The sequence below is a fragment of the Podarcis erhardii genome (genome assembly GCF_964252035.2).
Source record: "Podarcis erhardii genome assembly, chromosome: 11".
Classification (NCBI taxonomy): Eukaryota; Metazoa; Chordata; class Lepidosauria; order Squamata; family Lacertidae; genus Podarcis; species Podarcis erhardii.
The window spans coordinates 6,877,156-6,897,991 of NC_138501.1; the positions used below are offsets into that span (position 1 = coordinate 6,877,156).

Sequence of the window (20,836 nt, forward strand, 5' to 3'; positions counted from 1 at the left end):
TGATCATTACACGGACTTAAGAAGAAAGAAACCCGACAAATGTCATTGTAGGGTGAAACACTGCCAACTTGATATGGGTGGTGTGGGGTGAGGTGGACTATTTTCCAAATAAAATCATCCACTGTCTCTCTCAAGGGAGCAACTGGGGAAGGAGTGAGCTGTTCAATAAAAGGGAATGGAAGTTAAATATCCCCTGCAACAGAGCTGCTGCTCCCATCAAGTTCGTAGCCTGACCATCATCACAGCTGCATTTCATAAAATGTTAGATCCCACATATAGCATGTAGTTTGGCAGCAAGAAACTAGACTACTGTTAAAAGTGTTCTGACAGTACAGTGTCCCATACATGTCCTGAGTAGGCTCCAATGGGGCTTACTCCTAGGTAAGCGAGTATAAGATTTCGGTCTTACTTAAGTCAATGTGATTTCAACAGGAGAAGAAAGCATAATTTTCTCCTGTTGGATAAACAGTACTTAGCATGCCAAAACATTTAAAGCTTAAAATTCCTATTAATGTTTTATGCTGAACTTTGGGTATAGCCAATCAAATATACTATGTTGTATCTCCGCTGAATGGATCAGCCATAGATGGGAACAAATGTATTTTAATGACAAAATGTGAATTTCATTACTGCAACCTGAATCTGATGAAATTTGAATTATGCTCAGATTAATGGGAAGACCTGAATCTTTATATTTCACATTCCTTTCAGCTCTTACAGAAAGTTGATCATAAAACCCTTTTCCGGAAAAGTAAAGGATAGAATCATTTCTTGTCACATCAAACTTCATGAGCAACAAAGAACACGATAGGATCAAGTATGCTGAACAAAAAGAAGAGGGCAAAGGTATGTTCTCTGTTGCCCCAGACGGCCTTGAATCCCAAGTGGAGAGAGGGCAGCTGTGCTTTCAGGCTTCCAAAAGACATCTGGTTGGCCACTGTGAAATAACAGGTGGGCAACTCTGTCAATTTCAGTTTGCCTCAATTTCTCATTTTCCCATTCTTAAGTACCCCTGACCATTAGGTCCAGTCGTGACCGACTCTGAGGTTGCTGTGCTCATCTCGCTTTATTGGCCAAGGGACCCGGCGTACAGCTTCCAGGTCATGTAGCCAGCATGACTAAGTCGCTTCTGGCGAACCAGAGCAGCGCACAGAAACATCGTTTACCTTCCCGCTGGAATGGTACCTATTTATCTACTTGGACTTTGACATGCTTTCGAACTGTTAGGTGGGCAGGAGCAGGGACCGAGCAACGGGAGCTCACCCCATCGCGGGGATTCGAACCGCCGACCTTCTGATCAGCAAGTCCTGGGCTCTGTGGTTCAACCCACAGCACAACCTGCATCCCAATTTCTAAGTACAGTTCTCCACATTTCCACAATATCTTCCTTTTTTAAAATCCTAATGGAAATCCAGCTGCTTTTTAGTGTGTAATTCTCCTAACATACATATTTTACTATACAATTTTGCCTAATGAACACTTTAAAAAAAACAACAATTCCCACTAATACCTGGATTTTTATGCATGCTTTACCCCGGCACATGCACTTTTGTTCACATTACCTGGTTGCAGAACTACACTGCAAAAATCAGGGAAGTGCAAATTTCCAAATATTTATGTGTTTTGGCTCATGCATTGTTTTGGAAAGTGTGAATTAGGTACCTTTAAATGTGAACTGAATCTAATTTCTTCCCTAACCCTAATTTCATCCCTAGCCTCGGATGAGTTTTTAAAATGATTTGTATTGTGTATCACTATTCAAAGTAGTGGTAGTGGGGAGTCAAAAGTTCTAATGTCACATATTTGGACCGTCAAGAATGTCTGAAGTAACTTTATTGGACCCCCATATATCTTTTGGAGCAGGTGGCGCTGTGGGTTAAACCACAGAGCCTAGGACTTGCCGATCAGAAGGTCGGCAGTTTGAATCCCTGCGATGGAGTGAGCTCCCATTGCTTGGTCCCAGCTTCTGCCAACCTAGCAGTTCGAAAACACAAAGTGCAAGTAGATAAATAGGTACCGCTCCAGCGGGAAGGTAAATGGTGTTTCCGTACGCTGCTCTGGTTTGCCAGAAGTGGCTTAGTCATGCTGGCCACATGACCTGGAAGCTGTCTGCGGACAAACACCGGCTCTCTCGGCCAATAAAGCGAGATGAGCGCCGCAACCCCAGAGTCGTCCGTGACTGGACTTAACTGTCAGGGGTCCCTTTACCTTTACCTAAATGTATAGCAGGTTTTTTGTTTTTTAAAAAGACCGGTTTATTTCATTTATATCCCACCTTTTTCTCCAAGGAGCTCAAGGTGGTGTATGTGACCCTCCCCCTCCACATCCAGTCTCAACATTAGGCTGAGAGGCAGTGACTGGTCCAAGGTCACTTAGTGAGCTTCATGGTTCAAGCGGAGATTTGAACCCTGGTTTCCCAGGGTCTTAGCCTTACATTCTAACCACTGCACCACACTGGCTGCTGAGCTGTTGCCCATAGTGCTGTCAGGGCTGGACTTTGGGGCCGAGGTCTGGACCCCCCACTCAACAGACTGAGCAGGAGGACCCCCAAAGGAGCAGGGAAGTGAATACCCCTTACCATCTCAATGTGAGGGGCTCTCATAAGATGCTTAAGATTACCTAACTGCACCACCATTTAACCTTTTAGTGTGTCTGAATTATTGCATTTCTCCAGAGCTCAAGATGAACTATCTCACCAGGAATCCTGGGCAATACTTCAGTAAAGGGAAAGCAAAGCAATATATGAAGGAAGCCTCATGTAAAATTATTGATGTGAAGGAGGAAATGGCTGCAGCAGTATCAGCTCTGCTCTCATCTGTGCTAGCAGAGTGATCCAGTAAGCTCTTTCAGGACGCTTCTTAAATACAAAGGGGCAGGTATCATTATTATTCGGGCAGGAAGCGTATAGTCTTCACGTGTGTGCACGGGGGGAAAGAGACGACTTCATCCTAAAGGTTTCCATCCCCCCACAGATCTAGAGAGATGTGAATTAGTTCTGAAGCCTTTCGAATGGTTGATTTCCCCCTGCAAAGCATCTCTCTCCATCGCTAAGCGCGCGGGGGATCGGCTGCTGGGCGTGTGCGGGTGTGACAATCCAGGACTGTGGGTGGCTTCCTCGTGGAAAGCAGAAAGCGACCTTCGTCTGTCCGTCCCCCCGCCCCATCTCTGGCAGGATCCCCATGTTACTCCCGCAGCACCCCGAGGGAGCCGCAAAGACGCGCCTTCGCCTGCCCATTCCCACCGGCACTTCCCACTTCGGGCACGGGGTGGCGCCAGAGCTCGCCGGTGGCGCCGATGGCACTGCGGTGGATTTCCCCGGTCCCTTTCGAGATGACTGCGGAGAAGGGATGGCGGACGCGGGAGGGAGCCGGCCTGCGGGAAAAGGCAGATTCCACGACCGAGCGCTTTCCACGTCCGTCATCCATCGCGCTCTCTCTCTCGCGCGCGCGCCCGGGTGTTAAAAAAAAGGCCCCGTTCCATTATCCCAGGATCAAGGAGAATCCCCGTTTTCCTGCGTTCCCTGCCCCGTTCCTACGTGCGTGTCTGCTCCCTGCGTACACGTGACAGCGGGAGGCGCCTCTCGATCGGGCCTGCGGGGATCGGGGTGCGGGGGGGGGGATCGAGCCTCTTCGCGGGTCCCAATCCTGCGTCTCCGGCGAGGCGATCTCGAAAAGAACAGCCCATCGCCTTAACCTGGACAAGGGACCTGCAGGAGGGGGCGCGCGGGTTGGTGCGGGTGTGGGGAAGCCCCCCAGGAGAATCCCTCGCCGCCTCCGCCATGTGGGCTACCTGGGCGCCGAGAGGGGCGAAAAGACGCCCCCCCCTCCTTCCCGGTCCTCCTTCCCTCTCCCACGCCGATCTCCGAAATCCTTTTCGAGCCAGTCCCCCCCCCCCTTGCATCGCTTTCGATTCCAATCACGTCTGTGCGTCTTTCTTACTTGGGGGGGGGGGAGCGGGCAGGGAAAGGAAAGGGGGGCGACGAGGGCTGCTGCGATTTGCACAGCGGAGGGAGGCTGGAGGGTTGTTGTCCACAACCACAACCACAACCCCCCCCCCACCCCACGCCAGACACGGGGAAAGGTGTTTTGGCAGAGGGCGGCGCGCACTCCCGCTGCCGCCCCGGATGCGCGCGCGCGCGCGCGGCCCGATCCCCGCCTGACTCTTCTCTCCTGCCAAGCAGCCCCCGCCTCCCTCCCTCCCCCGTTTTTATTTGGGATTTGAGGCTGGGCTCATTCCCCCCCCTTTTTTTCTTTTTCTTTTTTGGTCAAGGAGTTTCTACCCCTCCTTGCGTCAGCCTCACGTCACTCGGCCGGGGGCAGCCCCCGAGCTCTGGGGCTGGAGCCGCTCTTCGCAGCAGGAGGAGGAGGAGGGAGACGGCGGCAGCAGCAGCAGCAGCAAAAGCCGCGGCGCGTGGGGCAGCCAAGCGCCTTCTCCCCCCCTTCCCCCCACCGCAACCCCCCCCCCACGCAGCCCGCTCCCTCCCTGCGGTGCTGGCCCACAGAAGCGGGGCAGGAGGGCGGCGGACAGCAGCTCTCTCCCTCCCTCCCCCCCCGGGGGGGCTCCTAGGTAGGAGCACCTGAGGAGAACAGCGGGCAGGGGCTGCGGCGCCCGGCTGCTTCTTCTGAGGGCAAGGCGCGCGCGCAGGGCGGGAAGCGGGAGGGGGGGAGAGAGCGCGTGCGCGCGCGCGCGGGGGGGGGGGGTGGGAAAGGCTGACCCTGCCCGGCTGACCCTGACGGGGCGCTTCTCCTTCTCTCTCCCTCTCAGCCGCGCGCCGCCTCACAGGACTTCTCCCCGAGCGCAGGAGGCGCCGTCGCCGCCTAGGGGCGAGGCGAGAAGGCGGCCGCTGAGGCGACTGCTCGGCGCGCGGGAGCCTCGACGATGCCCGAGTGACTGGCTGGCCCTCGCCGGAGCCGCGCGGGATTGACTGCGCCTGGCGGGCGGGAGGGCGAGCACGAGGCCGGCGGCAGCAGCAGCAGCAGCAGCAGCGGCTTCTTCTTCCTCCTCCTCGGCGTCGGCATGGGCGCCTGGCCCAGGACGTGGTGCTGGCGGTTGCGGCGGCGGCAGCAGCCGCGGCTGCACGGCTCGCCTCGGCCGGCGGCCACCCGCTTGTGGAGCTTGTGCTGGCTGGTGCTGGGCGCCTGGCGGGGGCTGGTGGCCTCGGCTTGCCCCGCGTCGTGCAGGTGCAGCGCCGAGCAGATCTGGTGCCTGGAGCCCGCCGGCAACCTGACGTCCTTCCCGGTGCTGGGCCAGAGGAGCGCGCCCGAGAAAGTCACCGACATGTGAGTGGTCCTCTCTCGATGGATAAAGCGTTTCCCAATATCCTATCACTACCACCATCTCACATAGATAGGTACATGCTTACATACACACGCGTGGATCTGGCGTGTGCGCAAACTAAATAATAATAATAATAATAATAATAATAATAATAATAATAATAATAATAATAATATCTTTATTGTCATTGCCCCCTCTCAGGGACAACGAAATTTACTAAGGCAATCCTTTCAGATTTCTCATACTTGTGAATGACGCAGACAGGTAGCTTCCTAATTTTTATTTCCAATAGCACCCACTTTTATATGCCAAATGGCCATTCAAACCCATTCTTTTGGTGTGTCTTTTTTTAAAAAAAGCATTCATCACATTAAAGGCTCGTGATTCTTCCCTCTCTTTTAACAACACGCACAAGATCTCATAGCAACAAACCTATAAATTGTTCAATTCGGACTAGGCATATCTATTTTTATCTGCCACAAGTTTTGTATAGTCACCATTCTGGTGCTGTGAGCATATGCCAGTAGACCGCTTCTGTCCACCCTTAGAGAATGGAGTCACATAAAGACCAAGCACTATGTTTGCCTCTGTGCAGAGCCAGCGACAGTCTGTTGTAGCTAATAGGCATGAGCTGTGAGCCGCTCATCTGAGGGTTTTTTAAACCTCTTTTTGGCGTCTCTTTCAGAAAATCTTTCTGCACTACCAAAACATTTCACTCCATTCCTGTGTGTTGGAAAAAGGCACCCTAGCCGTAGGCAAATGGGCTGTTCCTAAAGAGATTCTGCATTAAGGAAACTGTCTGAGACCTTTTGTAAAGGCTGTGTAAGACGAGATGGTCTCTGTATAGCAATGCACTTGCTCAAAAGGCAACTCACTGGATGCCTAAAAGCCTCGGCTGATCTAATTTAGATTTGACTTTCCCTGAGATATAATTTGGAAAGCATTTAGCTTATGAATCTTAATTGCCCACAGTCCAATTTGCTGGGAATAAACTAGATGATAAAGCAATAAAGGACATGGATTGGTGTTCATTTTAGTACAAGGCTAGTATTCTGTTACAAACCTGCTGTCAGATTTTGCTGCGGAGAGAGGCAGGAGAACTTGAACATTCCTGCTTATTATTGGGTTTTCACAAGCTGTTAGTGTTCTAAAAATAAGAGGGAACAAGGGCATATAGGCTAGCTGTGTGTAGTAGGCAAAAACCAAAACACTGTTTGTAGCATTTTCGTTCAGAGACAAGAAAAGCAGATGAGATTTATTTTCTCTTCTTAGACTTTGCCCGATTTCATGTTTCCTTAACAGTGTAGATTGTGCGTTTTGTTCTCACTTGCTGTTACATATTCTGCCATATAAAATATATGAAGAATTGTGTAACAGTAGTACTGTAAATAAAGAATTCCTTACTTTTCCTTCCTCTAGGATAGGTTACCTCTTAGGTTCCCAAATTGTGGTGTGGGCCTCCCCTTTGGGGGCATAGGAGACTTTGCATGGAAGCCATGCCTATACCAATGAGTGACTGGACCTGTGGGCTCATCTCTCCTACCACCAACCAAGAATTGGGTGGGTTGAATGCCCTGCAGCAGAGGACCATCAGTGACAAATACTGGGTTTGTGGGGTAACTCCTGTTTGCCCAATTGAATGAGAGAAAGAAGCTTGAAAGGCTGCCGTGTTATTTCAACAATATTTCCTTGTATACGATTAGAAATGTTCTCCTCTAGCACACAACCTCATTCATAGAACAGAGTTGGTGCTGCATTAGTGACTTGGGGTGTGAAGAAGGTAAAGTAAGTTTCAGTCAAGGTGGAGGGCAAATTCAAAAAGTTTGGGAAATTCTGGGTTACACCATTGTATTATCCTTACTATTACTATAGCAAATTGAGTCCCTCTTAAAAATTAGAGCTGCTGGATTATTTTAATTGGAAAGGCAAAAGTACTTTATTTAGCTTCTCCTTTAGAACACAGTGCTGATTTTTCAACCCAGGCTTCTTTCCCTCTGAAATAGGTAGCTGAGTATAGACTATATACTACAATAAGAGATAACTGTAAATCAAGAGATGCACGAGATTGCTAAAGACATTTTATTCACTCTTCCACATTGAGCGCATTGTTTATTTGCAGAATTTCAAGATACGTGGTTGTGTTCAAGAAGTATTTTTTAAAGTTTTTCCTTTGCAGTTTTTTTTTTAGCTGAAAAATCCATTGCCTTCATTATCAATTTCGTAGAAATCCTTGTTCTGGGCTGCCTATATACAGTTCATTGTAGTTCTTCTGCAGCATTTCCCAGTGCCTGGATTTGGTAGAAACTGATGGATTTGTTTTCTATGACATTGTTCAAAGGGCTTATTTTATTTTGTAGCTCTTTCTTTGACAATAATAAAAGCACATATTTCAGAAAGTGATAGCGACAGCTTGTTTTAATGGTTTTTCGTTCATCTTCAACTCAAGAAAGATGACATCGATTTGGTACCCCATCCTTTCACAGACACCATCAATCATGAAAAAATTATCTCCTTGTATGCTCTTTAACTATTTCTATTTAATTTGAAATTACCCTGAAAACATACAAGTTAGGTTCATTTCCTCCTTGCATTTCTGAAGTTTGTTGGCAGTATTTGTCCTCCCCCCACCCCTGTTACCACCATTTGATTTTGATAGCATCTACATCATGAATTGGTCATAGAGGAATGGCTAATTTCTCAGGAGATCTTATTGTACAAATTTAAGATACAAAGCATTGAAATTGGCCTTGACACTAAAGGATGAGCAGCTCAAAGTTGTACTCATTATTAAACGTGGGAATTATTTTAGGGTTTCTTTGTAATATTTATGTGGCAACTGCACCATAAATAAACCAACGCTTTATATGTGGCTTCCAAAACTACACACAAACTACATACATAATTGAATGCTTCCAGCCTGGTATGTCTTGTGCTAGTTCACAGGCATTAAATAATAGCTTTTTCTGTTATATGTGCTGCATATTATAATAGGTGGAGTTTTGCATGCTTTCCCCATGTTAAAAATGTGATGTTCCTAACTTGTGATTTGCTTTTTCTTTAAAAATATTGGGAGTGATTTTATTGCACGTGTTTCACTATGATTGGTAAATCTCAGCTAATTTAGGAGGCAAACTTTTTTTGTGGGTTTGTGGGGGACTTTAAGGCCTTGTTATTGGAGTCAGTGGATTTTTTCTGTGGAATAGGGGATACACTGTAAAATGGAGGGCTTGCACGGTTTCAACTTTCCCATGCTTTGGTATGTTACAACACAGGGAAGGCAGAAGGGTGGAGTAATTCGGTGGGTGGGAGGGATAAGATCAGCTCAGAATAAGTTGTAAATGTGAGGTTCTGATGTCCTACCTAGGTGAAAATGCTACATTCTTTTGGCTGTCAGACATTAAGATAAATTACTGTTTCCTCACAGAAGCTGACATAGAACTCACAGGGTAGAAACAGAGAATATCATTGGCTTTATGTATGTGGTTTGGGACTGGGCTGATTGAACCAGTTAGGGAGAAGAAGGAATTTTGCCTAAAGTGTTTTGCAGAATCTTTTTTTTAAAAAATCTCTCTCAGTAGATTATTCACAAACTTGCTTATCTTTTTAATGAATACAACAGACATGGTCTTATAAGCCTGTGCTTATAATGAGATTGTGTTTGATTCTGTTCCTTGGGGTCCCGGTGTGGACTTGAAAAGCTTCTGCTACGTATACACACTTGCAATGGTTATTGCTCCGTAATGGGCCATAATCTACTTCTGACATGATTGTTGCAGGTTATTGGCTACACAAATATTCTGATCTTTGCAGTGAGACACTGTAGCAGGGAAATTAATGTAGGCCTTGCTTAGCTGCTGTTGTTACTAACAGCTGAGGAACAAGTGTAAGGTATTTGTTAAGACAGAGAATTCAAAATCTGCACTAGAGGCATTTCAAGGTAGATTCCCCCCCCCCCCGCAGCGGAATTTCTAGAGTTAAAACATTAACAAGATGGCTAATGGGCTTCTTAGAGTTCTTGATTAATATTTTCTCTTGTGCTAAAATATTCAGTTGCAAAAATCGGGGTAATGTCAATAGCTTATCCTATCAAACTATTTCCTTATAGACTTCTGTATATTGTTGTAGCTAAGATTAGCAGTTCTTCTGTCAAGCTATTACTTCAGACAACCAACGTTTGAAATTAATTGTTCTATTTAAGAACGCATATAATGTGCCAACAAAAAAAACCAGGCAGCTATTCAACTCCTCGCCATAGCATTGAAAAAAGCAGATTGTGTATGTGTATATTATGTATATCTAAAAGCCACAGCGTGAATTTGTAATGTGCTTGTAATGTAAACCACTTCAGCCCTGTTAATAAATGAGGCACATTGTGCAATTTAAATAATAAATTATTTAGCAAGGTTTGTAAGCTTGTGCAGAAAGGGGGGTGGGAGGGAGAGATGCTGTTTGCATTCCTGTGAAGCTTTGTCCTGTTAATTTCTTGGGTCTCTTCCATGTTTTGCTCATTATGCTCTTTGCGTAATACAATAAAAGCACCCTCGTTCTTTTGCCCATTTGTTTTTATTTAATGGCCACTGCCAACTTCTACAGAAACTTCTTCTGAGGTTGAATCTGTTTTCCTCTCTGGCGATTTGGAGGTGCACAACTTCACCTCCTCACCTTGTACCACTCGCACCAGATGCTGTTTTCTCCTCTTCGTGAGGAGGCAGCAGAAACACAGGCGAGAGCCTGAGACTTCTAGCAGGTTGCAATTTGTCCCCAGTAAGTGTTATCTGAACAGACCCAGATAAATGTCTTGATGGAGATAGAACGGACACCAGGCTGCATGTTGTGGTCATATCTACACTGATACTTCAGGCCAGAGAAATTTGCAATGGAGGAAATCATGCAGGCATTTTTATCTTCGTACTTTTATGTGCCTGGGAAACTATGTGGTAGATTGCCTTGTAATAACTTTTAAAGGGACAGTTCATTCATTTTTTAAAATAGCCAAGCTGTCTTAAGGTAAGTAGAAAACATTTGCAGGGGCAAGGTTATCTAGGCAAGCTACTGAACATACGGGGGGCTGCAGGAATATGAAGGGCCAGCTCCGCCCCCTTGATGATGCTGTGCATGCCGGCAACTCTTTTCAGTGCAAAGTCAGGCAAGGGGGTCTCCTTAATCTCACAAAGGGTTCCCAATGGGTTTAGAAACCCTGATGGACCATGTTTCCCGTTACCTTATTGAAAACATTTCACATGATGAAGGGGGCCCTCTTCATACTCAAATCAAGTTACTGGTGCATGTTGTGCTGTCTAGGGGCAGACCACATGACTAATAGAAACACCTGAGGAGGTGTTCTAGCTTTTGCATTTTCACTATCGTGGTTGCCATGGCCTCCTGTTGGCCTTTCAACCTGTTTTGACATGGGATTGATGATGCCCAATATTGCACTGGGAAAAGCTAAGCTTCAGAAGACAGGGAGCACAACACTTTTAATGGCGCATCTTGGTTTTAATGGCGCATAAGGGTAAAGGTACCCCTGATCATTAGGTCCAGTCTGGGGTTGCGGCCCTCATCATAGAAAACTGTAAATAAACCTATATTGGTTCAATACGGTGGTACCTTGGGTTACATACGCTTCAGGTTACAGACTGCTAACCCAGAAAGAGTACCTCAGGTTAAGAACTTTGCTTCAGGATGAGAACAGACATTGTGCAGTGGCGGCGCAGCGGCAGCTGGAGGCCCCATTAGCTAAAGTGGTGCTTCAGGTTAAGAACAGTTTCAGGTTAAGAACAGACCTCCAGAACGAATTAAGTACTTAACCCGAGGTACCACTGTATTTTGTTATATTGTTGTATTGTTTGTTGTGATAGATTAGACTACTCACATGGTACTTCTGAGCAGATCCTCTTCCTTTTTGCTCAAGAAAAAAAGGTGTGAGTCAGATCTTTTCAAAAGACATCTATACTAGTACTGCCTAATGCAGAGTCAAAACTGTGGGTAGGCAAACTTAGGCTCGGGGCCCGGATCCAGCCCAATTGCCTTCTAAATCCAGCCTGCGGATGGTCTGGGAATCAGCGTGTTTTTACATGAGTAGCATGTGCCCTTTTATTTAAAATGCATCTCTGGGTTATTAGTGTGGCATAGGAATTCATTCATTCCTCCCCCCCCCAAATATAGTCCAGCCCCCCACAAGGTCTGAGGGACAGTGGAGCGGTCCCCTGCTGAAAAAGTTTGCTGACCCCTGGTCAAGACACTGTGAACCTTGATTTAGTGCTAAAGAAGCGCACCATCAATGTTCAGATAATTGTTAACCCAGAATAGCCTTATTCAACCAGGGGGAAAAAATCCAATGATTTTGATTGCACCAGTTTTCACATTGTATTGGTTCAGCCACAAGTCACTGTATTAATCTGTGAAACTGGACTCTAGTCATGCTTATCACAATCGCCATGGGAACCATTTCCCTGTGGAGAGATCTCATGCCTTGTGGTAAACACCTGAGGACCAGAAACACATGTGCAGAGCTAATTGTGTGGGTCCTTCTCACAGAGGTGGATTTAGGGAAGAGCGACTGAACTGGTCGCACTGGGTGTGGAGCCTTGAGGGTGTTGCAGGAGGTGCCACAACCAGTCCCTTTTTTCTGGGGGGACGCAGGGGTACGCATACCCCTAAACATTTTGTGAATAGATAGATAGATAGATAGATAGATTCTTTATTGTCATTACACAAGTGCAACATTGCACAAGTGCAACGAAATTGGATGCCATCCCTTAAAAACAACAAAAGCAAAACAACAACAACAACCAAACAAACCACATTCCAGCCACACCCACACCCACACCCATCAAACTCCCAGGTCACACTATCGAGTTACTGCATTTAAGAAGGCCACAGCTCTTGGATAGAAACTATTTTTCAGTCTATTTGTCCTTGACTTGATGTTTCTGTATCTCCTGCCAGAAGGCAGTAGTACAAACAGACTGTGTCCCGGGTGAGATGCATCCTGCAGGATATTGTTTGCTTTCCTAAGACAACGGGAACCGTACAGTTCTTCCAAAGATGGGAGGGGATGACCAATAATCCTTTGGGCTGTGGTTATGACCTTCTGGAGCACCTTCCTCTTCCTAGCTGTACAGCTGGAGAACCAGGCACAAATACAGTATGTGAGAATGCTCTCTATGGAGCCTCGGTAGAAGGACACCAGCAGTCTCTCACTCAGATTGTTCTTCTTTAAAAGTCTGAGGAAATAAATTCTCTGCTGGGCCTTCTTCACCAGAGCAGTGGTATTTGCACTCCAAGTCATGCCCTGATCGATAGTCACTCCCAAAAACCTGAATTCCGCCACCCTCTCCACCCTGTTCCCCGTTGATATACAAGGGCTGAATGTCCGCCTTTTTTTCCTGTAATCCACCACCAATTCCTTGGTCTTAGCCGTATTAAGAGCCAGATTGTTCTCTCCACACCAAGCACAAAGCCGCTCCACCTCGTCCCGATAGGCGGACTCATCCCCTCCTGAAATGAGCCCCACCACCGTAGTGTCATCAGCAAACTTGATGATTTTGTTGCTGGAATAAATGGCTGTACAATCATACGTATAGAGAGTATAGAGCAGGGGACTCAACACACAACCCTGTGGTGAGCCGGTGTTAAGGCTAAGGGCTGTGGACATATGTGACCCTACTCTAACCCTCTGAGAACGTTCTGACAAAAAGTCCAAAACCCAGAGACAGGTGGAGTTGGAGAGTCCAATCGCCTCTAGCTTGGACACCAGTCTATGGGGGAGGATAGTGTTAAAAGCAGAGCTAAAATCCACAAACAGCAGCCTCACATAACTCCCCGGCTGCTCCAGATGGAACAGAGCAGCATGGAGAGTGGTAGTGATAGCGTCTTCCGTGGATCTATTTGCCCTGTATGCAAACTGGTAGTTGTCAAAAGTTGATGGAAGACAGGAAATAATGTGACGGCGCACCAGTTTCTCAAAACACTTCATGATGATTGGAGTCAGTGCAACTGGTCTGTAGTCGTTCAGACTACTGATTGTGGATTTTTTAGGCAGAGGAACAATAGTTGACGACTTCAGGCAGGGTGGGACAATAGACTGGTGTAAGGACTTGTTGAAGATCTTAGTAAAGACCCTCGCCAGCTGATCCGCACAGCCCTTCAACACCTTTCCCGTGATGCCATCAGGTCCAGCAGCCTTCCTCGGATTCACCATCCTCAATACCTGTCTCACCTCATGCTCCTCTACAGTGAATGAGGGGCCCCTATGGGCTGGTGGCTGTAATACCGGCGTCTCAGGTGGCTCCTTCTCGAAGCGAGCAAAGAAGAAGTTAAGCTCCTCCGCCAGCAAAGGGTCACCGTCGACAGCACCAAGGTTAGGTTTGTAGTTGGTAATATGCTGAATCCCCTGCCACATCTGTCTTGTGTTGTTACTCCTTAAATTATCCTCAATCCTCTGCCTATAGACCAGTTTTGCCCGTCGAATACCGAATCTAAGTTTGGCCTCATTGAGGGGCAGTATTTCAATATGAGTAGGAAAGTGAGAGTACCCCTAAACATTCTTTAAGGGGGGAAAAGCACAGGCCACAACTATAATGTAGAATGGAGGGTGAAAGGCTGGGGGCACCAAATTTTGGAGTTGCATATGGCACTGGTGGAATTTGAGATCCCAAGGTCTGCCACTGCTTCCCACCCAGAGAAGTAGTGAGAAGAATCTGTGCAGTTGTTACTGCTAAAACAGTAACATGGGCTCTCATTATGGGGGGGGGGGGAGATCCTATGATACTAGATATGGATAGCACTGCAAACATAACTGTTTGGGGTACTGTATAAAATGCATATCTCATCTAATAGTAGACTTGGGTAGTGTCCATAGAGCAGCAAGGGAGGGGTATTAGCATGCATCAGGGCACCTCAAGCATTGCAAAAGTATGAAATATCATTAAGGTGGCAATTCCTTTGAAGAAATAGAAGATATAGAAGCAGGATTAGTCGCACCAACAGGGTAAAGAACAGCTTCTATCCATGGGCTGATAGGCTGCTGAATGAAAAGATAACAACAGGGCAACTGACTTTGAGGTTTGGTGGGTGTGCGTCAGTAAACGAGGGGAATTAAGACTAAGAGAGCTGAGTGGGGGGGGGTTGCTCGTGTAATCTCACTGTATACAAGTTGTACAAGTGACAATAAAGTATTTCAATTCCTCCCATCACCCCTGTTTCACCAGACCAGTGAAAACTGAATACATACTTGGTACCCATGGAGCTTTGAGTGTCAGTTGGAAAAGAAAAATAAAAGATGGGAGGGGCAGGGGTGAGGAAGATGCCTTCCTCAGCACTCACGGAGAACTGGCTGACTGGAACTCTGAACAGGAGCGCTCCTGTTTGGAGGTGGGTATACAATGCAACATTACGTTGCGGATCCCACTTTTTCAATTTTGATAACAAACCAGGAATCTTTTCATGACTAATTTTTTTTGCCTCACTATTTTATCTGGGATTTCTTATTTGCTTAAGAGGATTTTCTTGTGGTGCTGCCATTTTAGTCAGTCTGTAATGGTTGAAAAAAAAAGAAAGGTGATGTATCAGACTGTGTGGAATTTATGGATTAATTTATCAGAGTTGCCGAGGAAACCTTGCATAGTGTCTTGTAACAAAGAATGACTTCTTTTCAGCACATAAGAAAATGATCTATAAAACAACTTCAAATTTTTAGTATGATTCTTCTCTTTACCAAATTCTTCCAAGAGATTCTGGCTTGGAAAAACTCAAATGATGTGCTCAGTATGAATTCAGATAAACACTGCTGATATCTTATTGGAATGATAAGTTTGGTTTCAGTCAGAATTTTTCTTTTTTTTTTTAATTTAGAATTTTTAGCATGGAGTGGCAAGAACAGAGGGAAGCTTAAACTGAATTAAGATAAGATACAGAGATACTGGCGATTGCTCAGTTTTAGGAGGAGCAGCTCTGTGTGTTATTGAGGAGGTCACACTCCCCTTGAAGGACCATGTGTGAGTGTGCTGTGTGTTTGGATTTTGGTTTGCTCTTGAGTCCATAGGGTGGGGCTATGTCCAGGAACCTATTTTTCCTTGGCTGGGCTCCTGCATCCGCTGTGTCTACTAGAAAAATTTAACCCCTGAATGGCTTGGGATTTGTATAGCACAGAGACTTTCACCTTACACAAGTGTTTCCCTGCTTTCTTAAATTATTTGAGGTAATCTTTCTTCATCTACTTGCTGTGTTGGATGTTTAGACTGATGGTGAGATGGGCTAGAACCTTTTTGTTGTTGTTGTTGTTGTTCTCCTGCCACAGTTATAATCTCCTTATGGTAAGCTGGGTAGTGTTCTTAGGGATTTTATGAAAAATTGTGACATTGTCTTTGGTTACAAGTCCTACAGTGTGTAAGCTGATTTTAATTCTATTTGAAGATTGTACAGCTGTTTTACAACTTGCAGTTTTGTTATTGTTCATAGAATTCGTAATGCCTGTAACCTGCCTGGAATTAATAAAGAAGCATGGGAGAGGCTTCCGGGTTGACGCGATCGGTGTAATGGCGGATTCCCTCCGAGCTCTGGAGGGAATCGGCTCCTCTGAGGACGGGTCTTGCCGCGCCGGCGACGCGGGGACCCTTAGAAACCACAGGTGCGGATACCTGTGGACCTGGTGACTCGGTGGGCACCTTAAGCGCCCCCCCTGACAGTCGAAGAGCCTTTTTAAAGGCTGCGGAGAAGGTACGTGGGGTGGCGTGGTGCTGAGAGTAAAACCGCTACCTCAGTGGAGTGAAGCCGCAAGCCATTCACCGGAGAGCGTCAACTTTCTACCTGAAAATTCGATTGGATACAAACACCCCGTGAGTAGAAGAAAACTTGGACTTTAAAAAAATCGTTATTTGTAAATCGGGCAAACGGGGGGATGTGCTAAAGGGAAGTCCGCACCCCCCTTTCATACAGACAATTGGAAGCAAGGAGCGAAAATCTAAGATCGGAAAAAAGATTTTATGTCTACGGAAACTGGTAAGAGACTTTAATAACTTTTAAGAACAAGTTTTATTTTGTCAAGTTGTGCTGGAGGGAAGAGACGAACTTTGGAAACTTTTGTGACCCCCCCCCCCCTTGGACCTGGGAGCGTCCTGCACCAATCTAGCCTTAAGGAATCGGAGTTTGACAGCTGTCAACTGAGCTGTCAAACAGCTGAATAAAGGACAAAACTGTATTACTATATATCTCTTTGGTTTAAAGGTGTTACATATAAACAGACGTGATTTGAAACAAAGTAATAAACAATAGGGTAAAGGATTGCTGGCGTAGAACTTTGAACAATGGCAATCCCCCTAGGGGAAACCAGTGACACTACAATGGCTGCAGAAGGAAAATTACTAGCACAAATTGAGAGAGCCTCTTTTCTCGTGGGAATCTTACAAGAACAATACATGACCTTGATTTTTAAAACAAACAACCTTGCTGATGGAACTAGAGACTTGTTCTTGAGAGACTCTGTAGCTCAACCAAATATGACATCTTTGGAGGGGGTGAAGGAGGAAGTCGGAGAAGAGAAAGTGTGGAAACCTATGTTGCCAGAGAACAAAGAAACCTTTTGGATTACAAAGTATGAAGACATGAGACTGAGGAGAAAAGTGAAGGAGGAAGCCCTTGGAAACTGTGGAATTATGAAAATTAAAGGAGTAAAGAAATATAACTGGGACTTCCTCCTCTTTTCTGGCCTTTATTATCTGCAACCTGGAGGACTTTTGGTAGAACCCTGGCAACAAGTTTTCTCAATTAGGTTTGAACTGGGAGAAGAGGAAGTAACTATAACAGACACCCTTCGAGACCTGGAAACCAGCAAAAAGGAATATCAACAGAAAAACCGGAGAGAGACTGAAATAGACTTGAGGGCTGGAGACGTGAGGAATCCTGGCTAGGAATTTTATGGGAGGATAACTACCTGGGAAGGGACAGATACCCGGGCAGGGAGGGAGGGGGGAAAACAGATTTTTGAAAAACTTTATGATTTTTGGATATTGTAAATTTGATTTATACTTTAATATAAAAAAGGGGAGATTGGTATATAAATTTTGATTGATCTTGGAAAAAAGGATTTATTGCATATAAGAAGATAGGGTAATAATATGGGGTTTAATAAGATGAACTAAGTTGGAGAATAATGAGATTAAGTTTAGAGAGAGGAATAAGAACTTGCTGAATTAAATGGGGGAAGTGGGATGTATGTGGGGGGGTGGGGGGAAGTCATATGTGTTGTTTGTTGTTAAAAAATTTGAAAACCCAATAAAAATTTATAAAAAAAAAAATAAAGAAGCATGGGATATACTTTTGCAAATGAATTAGTTGTGTATAGTTTTGATATGGGTCGTGGAATATGAAGGAAGTAGTCATTCAGGACAGAAAAAAATGGTCTTTTCACACGGATGACATGTTTAGAAATAGATCTCATTGATTGTGAGAATAGACTCTTACTATAATAAAGTAAGTGTTTTTTGGAGGGATTTTTTGTTTTTTTTAGAAACTCGGTGTACTCTGTATCAGATAATGGATAGTTTATGGAGCTCTATGCATGGGACCTAAGGGACGCAGGTGGCGCTGTGGGTTAAACCACAGAGCCTAGGACTTGCCAATCAGAAGGTCGGCGGTTCAAATCCCCGCGACGGGGTGAGCTCCCGTCACTCAGTCCCTGCTCCTGCCAACCTAGCAGTTCGAAAGCACATCAAAGTGCAAGTAGATAAATAGGTACCGCTCCGGTGGGAAGGTAAACGGCGTTTCCGTGCGCTCCTCTGGTTCGCCAGAAGTGGCTTAGTCATGCTGGTCACATGACCCGGAAGCTGAATGCCACCTCCCTCGGACAATAAAGCGAAATGAGTGCTGCAACCCCAGAGTCGGTCACAACTGGACCTAATGGTCAGGGTTCCCTTTACCTTTACCTATAATAAAGTAAGTGTTTTTTTTGAGGGTTTTTTTTTTTAGAAACTCGGTGTACTCTGTATCAGATAATGGAAAGTTTATGGAGCTCTATGCATGGGACCGGGGTGGGGTGGGGTAGGTGCCATAAGGTACATCACACAACTAATGGCTGCTTTAAGGGGAAGAACGCAAAAAGGAGAACAAGCTCCTGTGCTCACTAATGCAAAACTCCTTATTGTAGGTTTAAGAGGAACCTGATCCCCATTTAAAAGAGGTCTCGCTGACTGCTGTAGCACTAGGGATTTGCAGAAGGGCAAGGAGGTCAAGCTGCATAGCTCTGTATATTTCTCACTTATCAATACCGACAGAGGGTCCTGGCTTCTTCTTTTGCAGTTAAGTCAATATTAATATCCCAAGCTTAGAATCAAGCTACAACTGAAGGTACTTTAAGTGGCATTTAGTATTTGACATTCTTTGCTTTCTTTCAGGACTAGTCTGAGGAACATAAAGGCTCTATCAGAATTGGATTCTTGAGCCCAGCCCCCAACCCTGTTGTACACAGAACTATTTTGCATGGTACATAGAAAGTAAGGAAAGGAAGAAAGAGACCAGGCTATCATGGTTGTCACATCCAACCATTGATAAGAATATAGCTGAGTCAATTCATTGGTCCATCTCGCTGGGCACTGACTTGAGAGTAGCTCTCCAGGGTTTCAGGCAGGAATCTCTTCCAGCCCTACCTGGAGATAACTGGAGATAGGACCTGGGACCTCCTCATGCAAGGCAGATGCTCTACCACTAGACCCGGGCGATTTTTCAATATTTCGTTCCAAATCGGTTATGAAGTCCACAGCACGATAATGGTTTCATAAAGCAGGTGATGATTATGAAAGTATCTGGGAAAGCAGCAGTCAGCCAGCAGCAGAATCTTATCAGCCCTCACAATATACTTCTTTCGAATTTGCAGCAAGCCCCGACTCAGCAGTCTAGTAGCCAGTGGGACAGGCTGATAGATGTGGTTTACAGAGATACTGTTCTGAGCTGGCTAGGGGCTTCTTGCTGGGAGCTCCCTTTCCTCTTTGCCCCTCCCTCCCCCCCCCCCGGTGAAAAAAGAAACAGGTCTATGGAAACCCCTGTTGAAGGTGAATTGCCCACCTGAGAGCTCCCAGTTAATTTGGAGTGGTGATAGCTGTATCCATTTAGCAGTGGCGTAAGCCAGCCTTTATTCCATGCCTTGAAGCAGATAGTATTTGCATGCATGGTGCTAGACTATGTGATTCTCAGATATGGTAGGGGAAAGTTGTTTATTATGATGACAAGAGACCAGGTTTTTTATGGGTTCATAAATATTGACCCGGTCTACTATTCAGATTCTGTCTCAGCTCACCACCAACGCCTGCCCCTCCCCTAATTATGTGGCATGTGCATTGACGGGGTGAGGAAGGATGGAATTTGGCTTACGTGCTGGTGTTTCCTGGCTGCTCTCCCAAGTTCTCTGCATTTGTCAAAGGACTTGGGGAGAGGCAGGACCCTGCATCTTTGCCCCTCTGTCTTCAAAGTTTCCTCCATTTATCTAACACAGGCATAGGCAAACTCAGCCCCCCAGATGTTTTGGGACTACAACTCCCATCATCCTTGACCACTGGTCCTGTTAGCTGGGGATGATGGGAGTTGTAGTCCCAAAACATCTGGAGGGCTGAGTTTGCCTATGCCTGATCTAACAGAACTCGCTGCACAGCAGTGATGGTTCCACTTGTATCAATCTCTTCTCGTGCTTGTTATCAAATAGCAAACCCCCCCCCCCACCTTGAATATCTCTGTGATGGGGCAGCATGTTCTCCTTTACATCCCACTGGGATGTGCATCTTGCCCCTAAGTGTTGCCACTGGGGCATTAGTAGGATTTATGGCAGTTTTATGGCCTCTTAACTCTTCATTCCTCCTTCCACTCTCTCTAACTGTTGGTGTGAAGTCAGCAGTTGCTGTGTGAAGTGGAGGATACCATAGGGTAAAATCAGGCATCCTGGGCAAATCGCCAGCAGGCACTGGAAATCAACCAAATGAACATGTGGGAGGAGCAAGGGTGGATGGGACATGAGCTAGGTAATTGATCCTTGTGATTGGCAGTCACACTTAGGGATGGATCAGTTTGTTTCCAATCTGTATCACTTTTATATATGTTCATTCAAAAGTCTATTCCAGATCATTTCTGCATCAACTTGCAAATTTTTAAAAACAAGAATGTGTAAGCAACTTTGCATTTAAATATTTAAATGCTATTTTGAATGCCTTTCGTCGCAAAACAAGCGTTTATAAATGTGTTTTTTAAATGTAAATATTTTTGTTAAAGTATGCATTTTATGTGCATTTGGGTATATTTTTTGGAGCGGGGAACTGCATTGCACATTTGGAGAAGTGTGAAATCTGAAGGTTAACTATGTTCCGTTTTGAACATTAGTCCAGGAGATGCAGATCAGGCCGATTTGCAATAACTGAATTCCTCAAGCTAGACTCTCAGGCTAATGTGTGCGTGTATCTCGCTCTCCCTGTCCCGTTTCCTAGTTTCCCAGACAAAGCAGGGGAGTGGTCAGCTAAGAACTGAAGTCCTATGAGAACCAGAGACCTGGCAAGGGAGCTGTCCAGCAGTGCCAGCAAGG

General features: G+C 45.7%; 1 protein-coding gene across 1 annotated transcript in view; it reads left to right on the top strand.

Annotated features, from left to right (window-relative positions):
- The first annotated feature begins 5,068 nt into the window (after positions 1–5,068).
- Positions 5,069–20,836, top strand: part of NTRK2 (neurotrophic receptor tyrosine kinase 2) — a 178,013-nt gene continuing 162,245 nt past the window's right edge. The window contains exon 1 of the mRNA XM_081880995.1: positions 5,069–5,279. The gene's annotated coding sequence lies outside the window, so the exon portion shown is untranslated. The remainder of the gene's footprint in view (positions 5,280–20,836) is intronic.